The 19,219-nt window shown below is 42.7% G+C and overlaps 1 protein-coding gene across 1 annotated transcript in view; it reads right to left on the bottom strand.

Annotated features, from left to right (window-relative positions):
• ADARB2 (adenosine deaminase RNA specific B2 (inactive)) overlaps positions 1-16,387 on the bottom strand; it is a 612,280-nt gene extending 595,893 nt beyond the window's left edge. The window contains exon 1 of the mRNA XM_059729167.1: positions 16,293-16,387. The gene's annotated coding sequence lies outside the window, so the exon portion shown is untranslated. The remainder of the gene's footprint in view (positions 1-16,292) is intronic.
• Positions 16,388-19,219: the final 2,832 nt, after the last annotated feature.

The raw sequence follows: 19,219 nt of genomic DNA, 5'->3' as shown, positions 1-19,219 counted from the left end.
TACTCAAATGTAATGCGGATACTTCAGTTGATATGATGTGCTCTTAAATATATATATTAATAAGGGCATTTGGAACACAAAGCAGTTTATTATAAACGTGCAAACTCAAATAAATGATTAAATGTTACTTTGGAAGATACAAAAATGAATAATTCATAATGGGGCAAAACTTAGGTTCTTTCTCTGGATTTTACCCACTACCTGGGCACACTCCTATTTCAGTTGACAGAAGTTTGACAGATAGTTTTCTTCACAAAAAACTAAGTTAAATATGCATCAACTTCAGGATTTGTCCAGCACATTGAAAAAGAAATCGTAAGAAAGAATCAACTTAGGACAAGATAGACCAGTCTCAAAGGACCCAGAATCCAGATGAAAGATGGGTCTGAGACACCATTCCTGACCTCTAGCTCAACTCGAAGGAAAAGTAACCCCCTTGGCTTCACATAGAGTAGTGTAACCCTCTAAGCTGTGGGAGCTAGAGTGGTCTCCCAGAAACTTTGCAACCTGCAGGTTACTGGGTGCATCTACAAGAAACATTTACTGTGCAGTTGGCTAATTAGCAGTGCAGTAAATGTCTTGGCATCTACACATGCACCCCTATTAGGCTAATTTACTCTGTGGCAGGATAGTACTTGTTAATACTCTGCATGTCTAGATGCTACCCAGCTGACTAGGGCACAAAGGTGCTTCAGTGCAGGGATTACCTGCCAGCTAGCCCCACAGTGGAGCACCTTTGTTTTCCAACAAGCCCTGCCACAGCACGTTGAGCTGGGGCGGGGGTGGGAGGGGGGCAGATACCTTTAAGAGTGTTATGTAGAAGTTGTTACATTTGCCTGGGGATTGCAGGAGGGAACAGCAGAACTGTAGGCAAGGTACTACTCTCTGAATAAACAAGCATTATCATTCTATAGATTAACCCCTTGGTCTTCTGACAACAATGCAGCGGGAGCAGCCCCAGGCTGGCAAGCTAATTCAGGGGCCCTCTGCCAGCTGGGGTTGCTGCACCCCAGCTCCATGTGCTGCACATGAATAAACTGCAGAGCTTATAGCTCTACAGTTAATTGGTCCTGGGTGCAAGTTCAAATGGCATGCTCAGGAGCAATAAACTCCAGAGCAATAAGCTCCACAGTTTATTCATGCACAAGAAAAGCACATGTAGACATGTCCACTAAAACACATTTTACTTCAGCTCTACCCCCTCTCAGTCAGGATCAAATTTGCTCCCTTCCTTGCACTGGACATCTTCAGAAACATTTCTGGATTTGCACTAACCTGGGGATCAGCCTATGTCAGAAGAGTCCTGAAAAGAGGAGAATATTAGAAGCCAGGGTACTTGATCGTAAGGTCTCCAATAGATGTGCAGGTCCCTGTCAACCACCCCATCCTCATTAAAAAACTAGGCGACTGTGGCATCGATGCCTACACAATCAGATGGATTGCAAATTGGCTGAAGGGTCATACTCAGAGGGTGGTGGTGGATGGGTCATATTCAACCTGGGGGGAAGTGGGCAGCGGAGTCCCCCATGGCTCGGTCCTTGGGCCCGCACTGTTCAATTTCTTTATCAGTGATTTGGACAACGAGGTAAAAAGCAACCTGTTCAAATTTGCTGATGATAGCAAAATTTGGGGTGAGGTGGGCACATTAGCAGGGAGGGAAAGACTGCAGAAAGACCTGGATAGGTTGCAGGGGTGGGCCAACAAAAACAGGATGCCTTTCAATACGGACAAGTGCAGGGTGCTGCACTTGGGCAGTAGTAACCAGCAGCACACTTATAAGATGGGAAACTCCCTTCTTGAGAGCACGGAGGCAGAAAGGGATCTTGGAGTCATTATTGACTCCAAGATGAACATGGGCCGACAATGCGAGGTCACGGTCGGCAGGGCTAACCGGACCCTATCGTGCATCCACAGGTGCATCTCAAGTACGGCCAAGGAGGTTATCCTCCCTCTCTATGTGACACTGGTCAGGCCACAGCTGGAGTACTGTGTCCAGTTCTGAGCACCCTACTTCAAGAGGGATATGGACAACATTGAGAGGGTCCAAAGGAGGGCCACCCGCATGATCCGGGGACAGCAGGGCAGACTCTACACTGAGAGGCTGCGGGACCTGAATCTGTTCAGCCTTCACAAGGGAATGCTGAGGGGGGACCTGGTGACTGTCAATAAACTCACTAGGGGGGACCAGAAGGTTTGGAGGAGACCTTGTTTGTCCTAGCACCCCCCGGGATAACAAGGAATAATGGCCACAAGTTGTTGGAGAGTAGGTTTAGATTAGACATCCGTAAGAACTACTTCACAGTTAGGGCGACTAGGATCTGGAACAAATTTCCTAGGGAAGTGGTGCTGGCTCCTACCCTGGGGGTCTTTTAGAAGCGGCTCGATGCCTACCTGGCTGGGGTCATTTGAGCCCAGTTTTCTTCCTGCCCAGGCAGGGGGTCGGACTTGAAGATCTACAAGGTCCCTTCCAACCTGACTTCTATGATTCTATGATTCCCTGCACATGGCATGTTACAATGACCCCCCACACCCAACAAACATCTGCTTTTGGGGTAGGGGATTAAGCTCTACTTTGGGGACAATACAGGAGGAGCTGCCTGTCTGCAGCCTCTCCCCCAGTTCTGGTTCTGCCTGCAGGGTGGAAGGGGGACAAGAGAGGTGAGGGAGCTCCTTGCTGGGGTATGCCCACCCTGCACTGGGCAGCAGGCGGGGGGAGGGAAGGCAGGTAGATTGGCTCCTTCCAAGCTGCTCGTCAAACTATTTCAAGGTTTTCAGGAGAGATCAATGCTACCAAAAGTACAGGCAGTGCCAAAATAGCCCACAATCCTTTAAATGAATTTTAAAGCCATTTTGTACATCAAATTCTTATTTTCAGTGCTTAGAAAAAATGTAAATCAGCATATATGTTTCTTGCATACTGGTCTTTCCAGAGTTCATTTAGGCGAGGGACAGATATTACACATAAACTGGTTTAAGTGATCAGAAACTGGTTTAAGTGATCAGAAACTGGTTCTGTAACAGAACAGATATTCAATGCACATAAACCAGTTTGAAAATGGATGAAACAGGTTTGAGATAAATCTGGTTGAATGTAGTATCAGAAGTAACTGATTTGGGTCAAACCAGTTTATGCAATGTCTGTTCCAGACCCCTTGCTGGTTTAAGATAAACCACACTCCTCCCGCATCCTGGCATGCTCTCTGGGCTGGGAGGGGCTCTCTGCTCCAGAGCAGGGCTGGCCTCTCCCCTCAACTCCCTGGCCAGAGCTCCAGCAGAGACTTGCAGGCACAGCAGGGTCTGCCTGGCTTCCCCCTGCTCTACCCCCACCCCGACCCTTGCTGCTTGCTGGACAAGCAGGGATCCCCTCCTCCTTCCCTCATATCTCCCACAGCATGGACCCTAGGCATGTGGTATGCTAGCTAATGCTGAGAAGTGTCTCTCGGTGAGTATCTCCAATTTTACTGGGACACACAGACAGAACAGTGACTGCTTAGGGCTTTTTGGAGCTAATCAACAGCTCAGCCAGGTAATCTGTTTAAGAAGAGTTTAAATTAATGGAGAGAAGCTATTGTTTTGTTAATGAGGCAGTAAACACTTTTATCAGCCCCTGCTGGCTTGCTGCCTGTCAGTTTGCTGCAGACAGTATAAAGAAAGAGGGAGGGAACTTGAAAAGCTCCCTATCATTACAGATGCATGCACTGCTATCATTGCCTCAGAGTGCTAGTGGTGGCCTGGGGTCTGGCAACACTCTTGCCCCTTGAGCAGCAAGTGGGGAAAAGCCTGGGTCAGCTCAGTACTATGTAAGGGAAGGGAGGGCTGCTCTAGTGCCCCCAGCTTCTAGCCTGAGCCACTGCAGGCATGTGTCTGCATTTCCTCAGTCCAGAGAGAATATCTGTGTAGTTGCAAACTGATTTGATCTAGGCAGGTTAGACTAACCTTCAAAGATTGAATCAATTCAGGCTCAGGCTTTTTGAATGTCTGCCCCTAGCCTTAATGCACAGATTTCAGGGCCACTACCTTCTTTTCTATAGTTGTATTAACTTCTATGCAAAGCACTGTAAATATTTGATATTCAACTGCTTAAGCTGTTTCTTCATTCTGATTGTTCACATAACTTACACAGCTTTGCTGCTCTTCAGAACAGAGGGGCCTAACTCTTATAATTACATGGCGACTTGGAAAAGCCATCATAATGTTCAATCTCCCAAGGAGAGGTAGCACATAAGCAGGATCAAAGAACATGAAAAAAAACAATGCTATTACTTGCCTACATGGGCTTCACCAACATAGCACTAGACATATGTAGCTAATCTATGTGTTAGATTTGATGTGGAAATGAATGGATAAGGCTTTGGAAGCACATCTGTAGGCCACTTCTTAATAACAGACCCTTCATTTTCCTTAATTGCAAACAAGTGTTAATCAATAGTCTGATGATCAGAATCTCTTTTTATATTGCTGTTTACCTTCAGCTGAACTTCAATGTGTTTCAAGTTCATTCAGGAGAGCTGTCACTTCACTCATTTGCTCATTCTTATCCAAAAACTACCTCAGTGAGAGAAAAGCAAATACAGACCAGGTATCACTAACCACTGGTCCATATAAGTCCATGGAGTTTGCATTTTGCGCTGAGGAAACCATGAAGAAGAAATAAAAATTTTCATCAATTTTTTTAACCAAGGCAACAGATTTTTGGGCACATGCAGACAGATCCTTCAGTTTAGCTATATTTTAAAAATGTAGTGTATGCCTTCTTATTTTATTTAAATGGAACTTCTGCATGAACAAACTAATTCAGAAAGAGTTTTTTGGAACAGGTAAATAACAGAACACCTTCATATATTAGAACAGCAACAGCAGCAAATGACGTGTGACTGTAGTTGAAGTGGAAGAATATTCAATCATATTTACTAGACTTTTATAACACTGCTTTCTATATTTAGGCAGATGAGTCAGTACCATAAAGACTGGCAGCAATAGTAAAAAAAACCCTCTGGTTCAAGCCATGCACATACTTGGTTAAATGTTAAACACTGAGTAAGGGCAAATTGAGAAAAGACATGTCTGTTATGTATGCATCCCATTTGGAAAAGCAGTCACTTGGTGTTGATGGAAAAATAATATAGGATAACAAAATTATACTTCAGAGGGGAGCTTAATTAGCTAAGTACAGTTAGGGCCTATATTCAGCTCTACAACATTTCTCTGTTTATGCCATGAATGTTGAAATGAAAAATATGATGAATTCCAAAATTTCTAGACTTCAGTAGGCATAACTCTACTTATGCTGGCACAAACTTGAGCACAAGGAAAGCCTGATTCAGGGAACAATCAGGATTGCTATTCTGCTTTCTGTTACAGGTAGAGGAATTACTCTGTCACCCCATGCTGCTGCCTGCAGATAGCAGAGAGAGCAGCTTAATTTTCTGCATGGGGAGATTGTCTGCAGCTTGGAATCACAGAGAAATGAGTGCTTTTCAACAGTGAGCTTATGTAGGAAGAGAAGCACACACCTACCTGCAGTGTAACGAAGGAAAGTAGTGACCCAGAAGGAGCAAGAATACAAGAGAAGTAGCAGGGACCAGAGGCCTGGGACAGCAGAAAGGGTGAGGGGAGCAAGGATCAGAGGTAAGGAGAGGTGGTGAAAGAAACTGGGACCTAAAGTGGACTCTGGGACCATGGTACTTTGAGAAGCAAGGTGCCAGAGGCAAATAGAAGAGCGGGGTATGGGCCTGGTACGGAAATGGGTAGGAGGAAGGCAGAGACTTCAGTGGAAAGGGAGGTAGGGGAGGGGTAACACAGAGGGAAGCTGGGACCCAGAGTAGGTCCCAAAGAGAATGATGGGCACTGAGAGACTCTGGTAAGTGAGGAATGGGGAGCGGCCATAGAAAGCTCCAGGTGTGGGGGAAAGCGAAACGCAGAGGCTCAGAGACTTTGTTGGGGGAGATGCAGTAGAGACTATGGGGGAAGTTTGGGTCAGGAGGAAGTTACAGGAAATCCCTGAAATAAAAGGAATGGAGGGAGGCACACAGAGGAGCTAGGGGGAGAGGAAGGCAAGGCAGGTGAGGAGCCCCTGCTGCTTGAAATGCCCTCAGCTTACAGAAGCTATGAATTGTGCACCCCCCTACAGAGAAAGGAGGAGTCTGATTTTGGTCCAAACTACAGTTCTGTTCTCCAGCTGTCTGCTGTGGAGTATTTATTCTGAACTGAAATCTATCTAGAAGTGCAGCTGGCCCGGTAACTAATCGAGGATCCCTACAGAGTGCATGCTAACTTAAAAACACCCCATTTTTATCCTTTATCTTAACCAACACAAAGTATTCTTTACTGCCTAATCCTGCTTTCATCTGTTACTTAAAGTAATATTGCACTAAAACCCATACAACTGGAGACCATTTGACTGTCAGGTTACATTTAACATGTTTAATGAAAATTTAATGTTCTTACAATTGATTTCTCTCTCAGTGGTACTGAATTACTTATGAATAACCTCATCTCTACTTAAACAAAACATGTTTTTATAATGAGGTACAGCTAAACAGAGATCAAAGTGATCTATAATACAACATCTAAATGGTAACCTTTTTGTAAGTCTTCTTAACCTAGTCCCTGGTACAAACAAGCCCAGGGAGACGGATTGGAGGGCATCTAAAGCCAGCTTCCTCTACAAAAACTAGACCTGTTGGGGATTCACCCTGTGGTCTGGGATCTGGAGCCAGTTTTCTCTGGTGTTTTCTCTTCCACTGATCTTGCCTTCTCTTCTGCTCCCACTCCTTTTCCCTCCTGGCTTTCTGGACATTTGCCTTGTCCAGTTTTGAAGAGTGATCACAGGCATGAAGGTACGAGCTCTGGGCTTCAAGCAAGAGGGAAGCAAAGGAGGTTAGAGTTGAGGTCATTCTACAGCCTTGATGTATATGCCTATATTACTTCCTTGTTTCCTACAGATGGAGCCATAAGGCAGTCTGTTAGGACTGGCTTCTTTCACCAGACACAGAAGAAGAAAAATGCAGTAGCTTGGGGGACACGGAATTTCAACACAGTTTCTTCTTGGTTATTATCTAACAGATGTGGTTTCCTGCCTCACTGATAAACAAGTTTCAGGTTCGCGCTTGTACAGGCAATATAAAGCAGCATATTTCCCTTGATTTTCCAGGTAGTTGTTTGCAAGCACTACTTTTACAACCTTATGGGGTTTGAGGGCATGGAGGATAAGTTAGTATTTATGCCACTAACGGTGGTTCCTGAGCAGAGTTTCTGTTATAAACCCTGCCTTAAGCAGGGGTGTCGATTAAGGCAAGTTATATTTGACCCCTCTTCCGTTTTTTTTTGGGTTTTTTCTGTGTGTGTGTAGCCCTTGAAGAATTGCTATACCATTTAGCTAAGTCCTACATCCAAACCTATCAATACTTCAAGGAGTGATGGTGGCAACCATCAATCCTCCTAGATTACAGTGTATGCATGAGGGCCACCCAGATCTTCAATGCATATGCCTAGGCAGGAATTTTTTGGAGGAGTGGAGACTGCTGAGACCTTCCAACCTCCCTTTAGGCCACTGAGACAAAATCTAAAGACCAGACTGAATCCAGATATTTGGTGCCTCCACAGCTGTAGTTGTATAAGGGGGCTTGGGAATCAAACCCAGGTCTCCCGTGTAGCAGACAAGTATGCTACTACTGAACCACAGGGACTCCTCAAGGAATTATACCTTGCTATTTAAATTGGACCAGGATTACAGTTGTAGCTAGGCTAAACTTTTGAGGATATTTAACAAAATATCACATAGCATTTAAAAAAATATACAGTGGTTATAAATAAATTGGCAATATGTGCACAATAAAAATATAGAGGCCAAAGGAATCAGACAATAAGAGTTATTAGTGCAAAAGTTATAAACACCCATGTGTCATTGTAAACTCTTTGCCTCACCCTCTAGAATTATTTACTAATAGCACTTTCTGTAATGTGGTAGTTTCAGAGAAGAAAGCACAGCCTTTCATGCCTGGGATCATGGATTAACTGGAGTTCCCATTATGCAGCAATGTCAAATCTACCACCTGCTTTAATATAACAAGAGAACCAGTGTTTATTGAGCAGAACATCTGACTGAGACTGAAAAACCTGTTCTCATTGATAGCGGTTGATAATCTGTGATAGGCAAAATTCTAACCTGTCTCTGCAGACCACTTTGAAGTCGACTCAGGGTTTAAATATGATGCTACTTGATTAAAAATACAAACAAAAGAACCCCCCCCCCCACCTAAACCATAAGGCTAGGTGAAGCTTTGGTAGCTGATTCGATTCAGAGGAGATCTGGCCTGATTCGGGGACTGAATCTCCGAATCCAAATCCAATCAGGAAACCAAGTAAAAGCTCTGACTCAATTCAAAGCATCCGAATCAATTCAGAAAAAGATTCAGAAAAGATTGAGCCAATTTGGAGATTTTGCCAGAGACTAAATAGGTAGCTGACAGCTGCTTCCATCTGATAAATCTGTTGGGGTTGGGGGAGGGGGGAGGGAAGGGATATGGGGAGGGAGGGATTGGTCTGGGGCTGGTACAAGCTGCCCATCTGGGGTGGGGGGCATGGGACTCAGGGAGGGAAGTGGGGTGGGAGGGGTGCAGGATGCAGGCATGGCAACGCTGGAAGAGGGAGATCTGCCCTGCTGCCACCCAGAGTGAGCTGCGCCTGCATTGCGCTCCCCACCAACCCCCACGCTGGCTGGGCAAGTGGCAGCAGGGCAGAGCCCCCATGGCTGTAAAGGGGAAAGCAGTCAGCTGGAGCCTGGTACTGCTCACCCCCAGCGGCCCCAGCTCCCGGGCAGTGCATGATGCCCTGCCAAGCCACACTGCACCTGCACCATGGGGAGCTGCTGTGTGGATGCCAGGCATGGAAGGGATCCCCCTACCCCGTGCTGCACTGGAGGGCTCTGCCATTAGCTCTCAGAGGCTTGATCCCCGCTGCCAGAGCTAGAGAGTGTGGGGCTTTTTTTTTTTTTTTTTTTTTTTTTAAGTGGCGGGACTAGTCTGGGGCTAGGCAGGGCATAGGGGGCTTCTCCTGTGGCTCCCCCACCTGGGGAAAGGCAGGCACAAGTGGAGAAGCCACCTGGCTGTGCCTGCCTCTCCCCAGCTGATCTGACTCACCTAATCTCTCCAAATCAATGCTGAATCTCCCGAAGCTGATGCAGCTGAATCAATTCAGAACAATGATCTGAATCTCCAAATCAAATCACTGTCCTCTCAATTGGCCAAATCCAAACCAAATACTTCCCTATTCACATAGGCCTACTAAACAATGACAAGAGAGGAAAGTGATGAATGGGGGGGGGGGGGAAGGAGTGGGTGGACTGGGGTGACAATAATAGCATCCAGGAGATCAGTATAATAAACTGGCTGTTAGATAAGTTATTATTTTTTTTTTTTTTAGAAAAGAGGAAGGGGATTGATAGATTTTTTTCCATTGCCATCAACCTTAAATTTGATAGCTGAACCACAGTTTGTGCATCAGAGAATACGAACCTATTATACAGTGACTACGGAGACTTCTTAGTACTTGGATATTTGTGACAAGCTTATTAGACAATAATTTGGTGAAGTGTGATGGTTTATAAATCATCAAAGATAAAAATAACTCTTTAAGGAATTGAGAGATGATTGCAGAAAGTGAGACCAAAGATGTTTCAAGTAAAATTTCAATGTCTTTTTCCAGGGAACATTTTTAATATTGAGCTATACATTTTATTGTCGTATTGTCACACAAATGTTATCAATTATGAAATATGCTAAGGGATTGAATCAGATTTTCAATTTAAGGTTTCCAAGCCCACCACTTTAGCTGGCAGCCTTAAACAGAGGACTGACATTTTAAAGATGCAAAACATGTGGCAATGACAATTTTTCCCCAAAGAAACAATCATCAGAAAACGATGGTGGGAGTAAAATAACAGAATAATTGTACTGGAAAATGTTTACTAGAAGTTATCTGTGAATGCCTCCTACACATTTTCTTGCTGTATAGAATGAGATCTTCAAAGTATGTAAACTCTGGATTGTTTTAACATAACAAAAACATCTTTGCTGGATCCATCAGTATGGCTGTAAGATTCAAACAAATGCTAATCATGAGGCCATATGCCACACGCTGTTATTAGACATCTTCAAAGATGACCATATGCTCCAAGCCAAACAACAAATGGAGTCATTTTGTGAAGATTGAACCCAAGCAATAACTATATTAATTTGTTTCAATGGAGTAAGCAAAATAATACAAAGTAGAAGCAATCCTGTAAAGTCATTGCCAATCATTCAACCTTCACTTCAGCAAAGCCATCTTTCATAAGAAGTATATCAATATACATAACTTTTCCTGTAGGTGTCACACAATAACACAAATGTCTAATTCAAATCCCTTCAAAGCTTGGTCCATGCATTTGTGACAAAACTTCTGACAAAAGTCATTTCTCCTTTACAGTATGGCACAAGTATGTGTGTGCATGTGAATATGCATGTGGGCTGGGGTGCAGGGAATCAGAGCTCCATAGAATAACTGCATCACCCTATGATTTTAAGAGTTCATATTATGAATTTAAGAGTATTAAGAGTTCAAAGCATCTTTAAGAGTTCTGCATAGTGAGGTGGAAAAAATAGAAGTGGTATTATAGATTTAGTAAATCTATACCATAAAATCATAACATTTGGAGAGATGAAAAAAAAGGAAGGTAAGCACAAGAGTTGCAACAAATAAAAATAATATGAACCAGAATATATTGTGAATTACTCTTCTTCAGCTGTACATCATAAAACAGCATTATGCTATAAATTTCACTGTTCTTAATCTTACCCCATGCATTTGACTGCGTTTGGCATTCGGAATTAATAGTGTATATGGTCTCTAGTTTTAAGCTGATAGAAGTTCAATAAAAAAGTACTATGAAAATAAGTTTGCATATGTACTAAAACACTTGAAAGATCTTATTTTTTAGGATCAGAAATTCTGGATGAAGGGGCACTCAGACCCTTATCTGTCCATATGCTTTTACAAAGGGTTCATCCTAATAGACAAAGGGCTTCAGGGAAGTACGTTTCCAATAGGCCTGTGTGAAACAGCTAGTATTCGATTCGGATTCGTCCAATTTGGGGGACAATGATTCGACTCAGTGATTCAGATCACTGTCCTGAATCGATTCAGAGATTTGGCTGCCGCTGAATTGGCCAAATCTCCGAATCAAGCAGACCTTGTCCCCTGTCCACTCACTCAGTCCCATCAATAGCTGCCCTGCCTGGCCCCAGTATCCTGGGTCTTAAAAAAAAAAAGCCCTGTACTCACTGGCTGCTGTGAGGCGGGGGAATGATTCCCACTGCCCCATGCTGCATGTGGGGGCTCTGCCATGAGCCCCCAGAAACCCCAATGGTCACTGCAGCAGTCGGTGAGTATGGGGCTTTTTTTTTTAAAAAGAGCCAGGGTGCTAGGACCAGGCGGGGCAGCCATTGACAGGACTGGGAGAGTGGACAGGGGTCAGGGGGCACTCAGGGAGGCTGGGAGAACAGGTAGAGGATTGGGCCTAGTGGGGGTCCCCCCATGATCCCTGCCCTCTACTTACCGGCATGGAGCCTGGGTCTAGCTCCCTGAGGCAGCATGCAAGGACTGCCCGAATTGCCAAATCTCCAAATCTTTTGTGAATCAATTCAGAGGCTTCGAATTGATTCAGACCTTTTTATTGGTCTCCTGATTCGATTAGGATTTAGAGATTTGGCCACTGAATTGGGCCAAAGCTTCTCTGAATTGAATCAGCACACGAAGCTTCACACAGACCTAGTTTCCAACATATTTCAGAAGGAAAGAAACTTTTTAAAAGGCAATTCACAAGTTGCTCCTTGCAACTCCTTACAACATACAATGACCTAAAACTAAACATTAAATATTTAGAGAGAGAAAATAAACTCTAGATTCCCTCTTCTAAAATATTTTTAATTGTTTAATTGTCAATGATCCTTTGTAATTTACTTTTACACTGGTTGAATTTTATCCTAGTCACTAAGACACAGGCTGCCTTCCATAGAAAAAGTCATTCACTACATTGCCAATGTACCTTACTCAAAAAGACCATGTATAGAGGTGGGAATCTCAGATTAATTATTGAGCTGATCCCTCCTAATTCTCCATGTGTAACCATCAGGTCAAGGAGAGTAGGTAATACCCAAGATTATAATCAGGTGACTGATCAAAATGCACTGGCTTGTATTTTTTAATGGTGTTCATATATATATATATATATATATATATATATATGCTTTAAAAATAATAATAACCCCCCCCCAACACAGTATGCAAGAGAAGCACAGGATTTTATTCTTAAATAATGCTAACCTGGGATTGAAAAGACCCAGACTCCTTGCCTGCCACAATTTCCTACGTGACCTAGGACAAGTCAAATATTGTGTGTGGCTCAGTACTTCAGCTGTAAAACAGAAATACCAGTAATACCTCACAGAGGGGACTGTAAGATGAATATATTAGAACTTGTGAGACACTCAGGCACAACTGTAACAAGGACCATATAAACCATAAGGTCTTAACCCATTTATCTATGTTCTAGCTACAATTGTTTTCACACAAGGAAATTCATTTAGCTTCACTTTACATACTACTTACAAGCTGTGTCAGGAATTTGTTCTCTATTGTTGTACGCAAGAAGTGAAATCTGTCACTGAAACCACCTGTACAATTTTAAGTCATATCTATCAGTGGCTTTCCTGCTTCTTCACACCCATGAGCCTATAGTAGAAATGCAACAGGACATTTCTATATAGCAAGATAAGGTGGAAAAGGGAGGTTAATTCATGAGTTCTGCTTGTACAAACTAATACAAAGGCTATGAAAGGACTATTCGCTCCCCCTAATGATAGAGGAGAAACGCATCATCCATCCTTGGCAGGCAAGGGTCTTTGGGTAGATGTGATATCTTTTATTAGACCAACTAAATAGTTGGAAAAATTGTTGATTGCAAGCTTTCAGGCACAAGCAACCCTCTTTCTCCTTCCCCCCTCATCCATCCTTCACATTTCTTTTCCAGGACTTTGAAAAGCATTACTTGCACAACCACAATAAGTGGATGAACGCCAACTTTCTCTCGGCTTGTACATTGATTTTGCTTCATGGAAGATGCTTTTGTCATAAACAAGAGCTGCACTTAGGCACTGGGTTAAAATGACTTGTTTCTGCAGAACGGCCAGTTTCATTTCATACATCTAACTCCCCACCCAGTTCCAACCCAGGATTCTGAACACACTTCTGCTACATGTGCAAATTCGCTAATCCTGGTTGCCAGATTAACAAGGCCAGAGTGTTAAATCAAGCAAGAAATGGATTTACAGCCCTGAGGTGGCTGCACTAATGAAAGGCTGTTTTGCTGCAAGAAGAGTAGGAAAGATCCCAGCAGGGATATGGCATTTTTTAGTGGCATCCCCAAAAGTCTCCCAAAGTCTCATTGTATAAATTATAGCCCCTGTAAACATCAACATGCTGCAGCAGTGCAGTCTGTGAGCTTCTTCTGTATGTGTGCACAGCACTGTTCTCTCTTGTTGCTGTCATGTGCAAACATCATCAATTTGATGAACAAAGCTCTTAATTGGGAAAAATCAGAGCTTTTGGTAACATAAGTGGAACTACAAATTCTTTTTCTATATGATAAAAACAGACTATTATGAAATAAATACTACTCTCTAAATGGAAAATGAGCCTCTGATAAAATGAGCTTTAAAGTTGAAGTCCTAGTAATTTGTCATTTTGATCTTCTAGCTCTTGTACCTCTCATTGGATCAACATTTTGCATGGTCCTACATATACAGCATATGGCTAGATCCTGCACTAAAAAGAATAGTCTACACAGTGTTAGATTAAGGATATAAGGGACTGAAAGCCATGAAAGCTTCTCTTTTGGAAATAATCCCTATTAAACTTAATGGAGATGAAAGCAATAAAAGTTCCTTTTATAAAAACTGCTCTAAAACCCAGCAGATTTTAATATAATACTACTGCTAACAGCAAACTAAATTCTTCTTGTAGGTTTTGGAGCTTTTTTTTTTTAATATCCTGTGGAATTCACTAGCAAGATATAGACTTGTCTTTCCTTCTTAGAGCCTGTAGATTCATAACACCTACAGAAAGCTTCTCAGTTTCAAACAGTCTATAGCAGTGGTTTTCAACATTTTTTCATTTGCAGAATCCTAAAAAGTTTTGAATGGAGGAGCAGACCCCTTTGAATTGTAAGTATGGGTATTTGCGTACTTTTGATTGATCATAGTCATCTTTTGCTGACCCATTAGACTTAATCTGTAGACCACCAGGGGTCCGCAGACTACAGTTTGGTTTATAGGATGCGTCTACAAGGATCAGGAGTCCTCAAATAAATGTTTCAACGTATAGATTCTTCATCCCTCTCTCCTATACCACAACTGGCTCCTTAAACTACATCTTCCACTACCCATTTCTTACTGATTTGGTGCTGCACAAATCTTTCAACCACCAAGGTTTGATCCTTCTTTGCTGAGTTGCAAGCAATTAGATGTCTTGAAAACATATTAGAACTGTGTAGGAACACAGGCAGTTGTCCAAAGGTTGATTCTGCTTTTAAAGTGCCTGAATTTCTACATGCCTTTTGAACAGCATCTAGGTAATCATCAACCTCTCCATACTTATTAATGGGAAACCCCTATTTTAAAAAAGACAGATATTGTTAAGAGGGTAATAGAGCTGCTAACTGCTACTGAATACTTTTCTTTCCAATTTCTTGAAGGTGCAATATTGCAAGATTAGTACATGCTTGGAGATAATCTTGTTGGGCAGGGATTTGCTGGTTTAAAACTTTACTTTCATCTTGAAAAATCTCAGGGTTCAGTATCTTACTACAAAGCTTAATTGTCTATACATGAGAATAATTGACCCTGATGTTAGGATTATAGTAAATGTCACTGTGCTGCATGATCTATCTTATATGATACCCCTGGGGTGTACCTACATGTGCACATTTACTGTGCAGTAATAAAAAATTACTATGCAGTACTGTACAGGATAGGTGTGTGTCTACATGTGTATGCCTATCCTGTGCAGTAAATATGGTGACTTATGCCGACTCTGGTGTAAATTTGATACCTGCATGCATGATGCTGGTACCAAATTTATGCCCGATTAATTACTATGCAGTAATGCATGTGTAGACATCTTACTGTGCAGTAACAGTGTGTGTGGACTGATTCGGGACTAACTTTAGTCCCAAGTCAGACCACAAACAGTGTTAATGTGCTTTAACACCTGCATGTGTAGATGCTGGCTTATTTCTGCTTACTGCTCTGTAAATTTAATACAACATAAATGCACGTATAGATGTGCCCTCAATGATAGGCTTGCATTTGACCAAGTTCTCTTCTCATCTTTGGCCAACAATCCTACAAGAAACACTGACACTTTACAAGTGCCTCCTACAATTCTCCTTAACAGCTACACCCACTGACTATCAGCTGTTCACAGTGATTAGTAAGTGTTCAGTGACCTCCCAGTGAACTGTTTAAACTGACATTGAGAGCACTGAAATATGGAGAAAGGGAAGTAGCAGTGTTGTGTGGAGCTGCAAGGTTCAATCCTTCTGACTGTTCTAGAGGCATAGGCATCTAAAGAACTGATTAATTTGTCCCTGGGTGACTGTAAAATACTCACAATTAATGATTTGCTATGCTACTGCTGGTACTAATGACGGTCTCTCCTCCATACCTTTTCTATCTCCTTTCTTCTCTAAGTTGCACTGGCAAGGGAAGGGACCTTCTATAATTAGGCTGCAATTAGGCACGAGAGTCTGGGCTATAGAAATTAGAATCTCTCTATCAATTAATGCAGAAGAACTGCTTTATTCTGCGCCTAGTGCCTGACTGCAAATGATTGTAGAACCAGAGAAGGGAAGATTTGGAAAGGCCAATCTTGCCTTCATTTCCATTAATGGCTTGGGAAACATACCTAACTCCTGGAATACACAGACTTCATCATATTATAGTCCAGCAGTTGCAGGAGGACAACAAGAGCCAATATACAGGGGAATTTTAGCTAAGGTATTTATCAACAAGCATGAAAAAGCTCAAGAGAAAGAATTATTTGGGTTTCAATCCATAAGGCACTCATATTTTATAGCAGCCTTTTCCAGTAACTAGTACTAAGCCTCAAGTTAAAACTATAAATCAAAGCCAGCTGCAGAAATGGTGTCTTTTTTTTCTTTTTTCTTTCATATTACAACAAAAGGTTGTTCTTACCTCAGTGGAAGATTTTCTGTTACTGTGAAGTTCTGATGGATCCAGGAGAAGCTAACCAGCAGCACCAGCTAGTAACACTGCTTTGGGTCATATGATGGAAGCTTGTGTGAGTGGTCCTATTTGTACCCTCCCACAGCACTTCCTGGTGGTAAGAGTGCAGCATTGCAGCTTCTTACCCTAAGGAATAAACTACTTCCTGTCCTTGATTGTTCAGGTTGTCAGGGACCATTTCCTTCATTCTGATTAGGGGCACTCAAAATGATAACTAGTTTTTAAATAAACTAAAAAAAAATAACTACGAAAGAAAAAAAAAGCTAAGTGAAAAAACATTGCCATCTGGGCAATAGTCTATAAGATCTTCAACCTATAAAGCCTTTCGGTCTTCAACATGGAGTTTCTCTCTGGACTGCTCTTTTTCCAAAGACCAGAAAATCAAGTTAAAGGGAACAAAATTAATCAAATGAAAAAGTAGGATCAAGCATGCTCACTAAAATTGTCATTGTGGACTGGGACAGGGAAGAGAGAGGGTGTGAGAGTCCTCAGGTGTGGTTGCAGTATTCACAAAAGCTCTACCTCATCTTCCTGAATTGCAGTAGAGAAGGATGTGATGATGTGTATAACTTACTGTTATAATTTCCTACCCTGTGCTCCCTGCCCATTTAATTTTTGTTACCTACATATTGTAACCTCTCTTAATGTAGAAAGTGAGTGCCTTATGTCTGCCTTACACCCCTAGTACTAGGGCCCTTTTCTAATGCCTGTCCATGCTACTTTAAATAACAATAAAGAAATAAAAATAACAAAAATGGCAAAGGCATAGTTTCTGCCATGTTCAGGGCCAACTTTCATAAAGCTGAGGAAAATAAATGGCTGTCCCATCGACATGGTATTGTGTTCCTTCCATAACATATCCATTTTTCAATCATGTCCCAATATGTTTTTTTAAATAAACTAGGTCCATCAAAGACACATCTCCCCAGTGTTTCCTCCCAATGTTTCTTTCAGTAATCTTTTTCTCTATCAGCAGAAGGATTCAGATATCTTGGATAAGCAGCCACTACATAAGGTACTCATAAGCAAACCAGCATCCACGATAACCGTGGATCTGGGTTTAGCAGTATTTGTATGTGCTTCACAAACTAAATTCTGGGCATGTAACGAATCTCCTTGGACAGTTCCTTCAGATTGAAATTTTCTTGGCTAACTCATAATACAGAAATTAGGGGCCATCACAATGACTGAAGTGTATTCTAAAATTTTTCTATTTGGGTGGCTCTTAAGATGTTATCTGGCTGTTTAGTTATACTGTATAAGAGCATTTTAAAACAACAGAGTAGTTCCCAGCTCCAGTAACTCAGATTCACGGTGAGACTCTGGAGAACATTATTTCCAAAATAATACCTCAGAAGCCATCCTTCAGAGAAGGCTGACATCGATGTAGAAATCCAAAATCGCCTCAAATGTGCACATTCAATCTTTGGACATCTGAAGAAATGCATGTTAGAAGATTGCGACATCAGATCTGAAACCAAGCTCATGGTTTATTAAGCAGTTGTGATCCCCACCTTACTATATGGATCTAAGACATGGATAACATACAGGAGACATCTCAAGCCATTGGAACAGTACCATCAATGCTGCTTGTGGAAGATGCTTTGGATCCAGTGGGAAGACAGACACATCAATATTAGCATTCTCTCACAAGCAATAACCTTGAACATTGAGGTGATGATCACCCAACATCAACTTCGTTGGGTCGGCCCCATCATCCAGATGTCTGATTCCAGATTCTTGAAGCAATTTTTATTGTCCCAGCTCAGTCCAGGGATATGCTCAAGAGGAAGGCAGAGAAAGCATTCAAAGATGTGCTCAAGGCCAACTTGAAAAAATGTAACATTGACATCAGGCTGTGGGAGACTATCACCCAGCAGTGCCCCAGAATGAAGGAAGAGTCTGCGACAAGGATCTCAATACTTTCAAACCTTATGATGACAACAGGAGATGGAAAAGCCTGAGTGGCAGAAACAGTATACTACGGACCAAATCATAGATTCATAGATTGTTGTGTGCGCCGGGTCTGACCCCGGGTCGCTTTCGTCGCTCTGCATGCGGGCTGTGGCCAGCAGCCCGGGCAGGCCGGGTCAGAGAGGGTGGGCGCCGAGCTAGAATTAGACACAGACACGTAACGGTTGATTTAAGATTATTTTACTTACACCGAGATGGTCGTGGTGTAGGCTGAGAACTTGCTTGAGTTGTGGTTACAACAAAAAACACGAACACACGTGGAGGTTGCAAGGCTCCACGCAGACAAACTCCGGATGTCCAGGACAAGCGCGCATAAAACTCGTCATTACGTCTTATAGTAGGCTCCGTTCGAAGACGGGAAGAGGTGGGCGGTGGATCAGGCCACCAAACTCCTCTGAGCGACACACAGGGTTTCTATTACCCTGCCACGCACACCCAGAGTCCCCACGAGATGGATGCGGAGTCCTCTTTGGCTTGGGTGGAAACTGCTCAAGCCTCTTATATGGCTAGCAGGCCAATCGCTAGCCGCCACGTGTGAATAATTTAGAACTAGCCAATTGCGGGGCACGAATTTGCATACGATGAGCGGGAAACCTTTGCACCGTGCATTTCTGTGTTGCAAAGGAAATGCACCCTGCAAAGATCACTGCAAAGTGGCGGGAACACTTCCCTGCACGCGGGTTCTCTGTGCAGCAGAACTCCTCCGTGCAACGAAGCTGTATACCCACGGGGATAATTCTTAGTGCCGAAGCACACACAAAAAAAATCAGACCTCTGGGTCTTGACAATTGTAAGGCTGGGACTTTGGAAGATCATTGGGTCCAGCCCCCTACACCAAGCAGGAAAGATAACTAGGGGTCAGGTGACCCCAGCAAGGTGACTGTCTCATCTTCTCTTGAAGA

Source organism: Alligator mississippiensis, chromosome 5 (assembly GCF_030867095.1).
Source record: "Alligator mississippiensis isolate rAllMis1 chromosome 5, rAllMis1, whole genome shotgun sequence".
Lineage (NCBI taxonomy): Eukaryota > Metazoa > Chordata > Crocodylia > Alligatoridae > Alligator > Alligator mississippiensis.
Note: the sequence above shows the minus strand (reverse complement) of the source record. Positions and strands in the feature narration are given on the sequence as shown.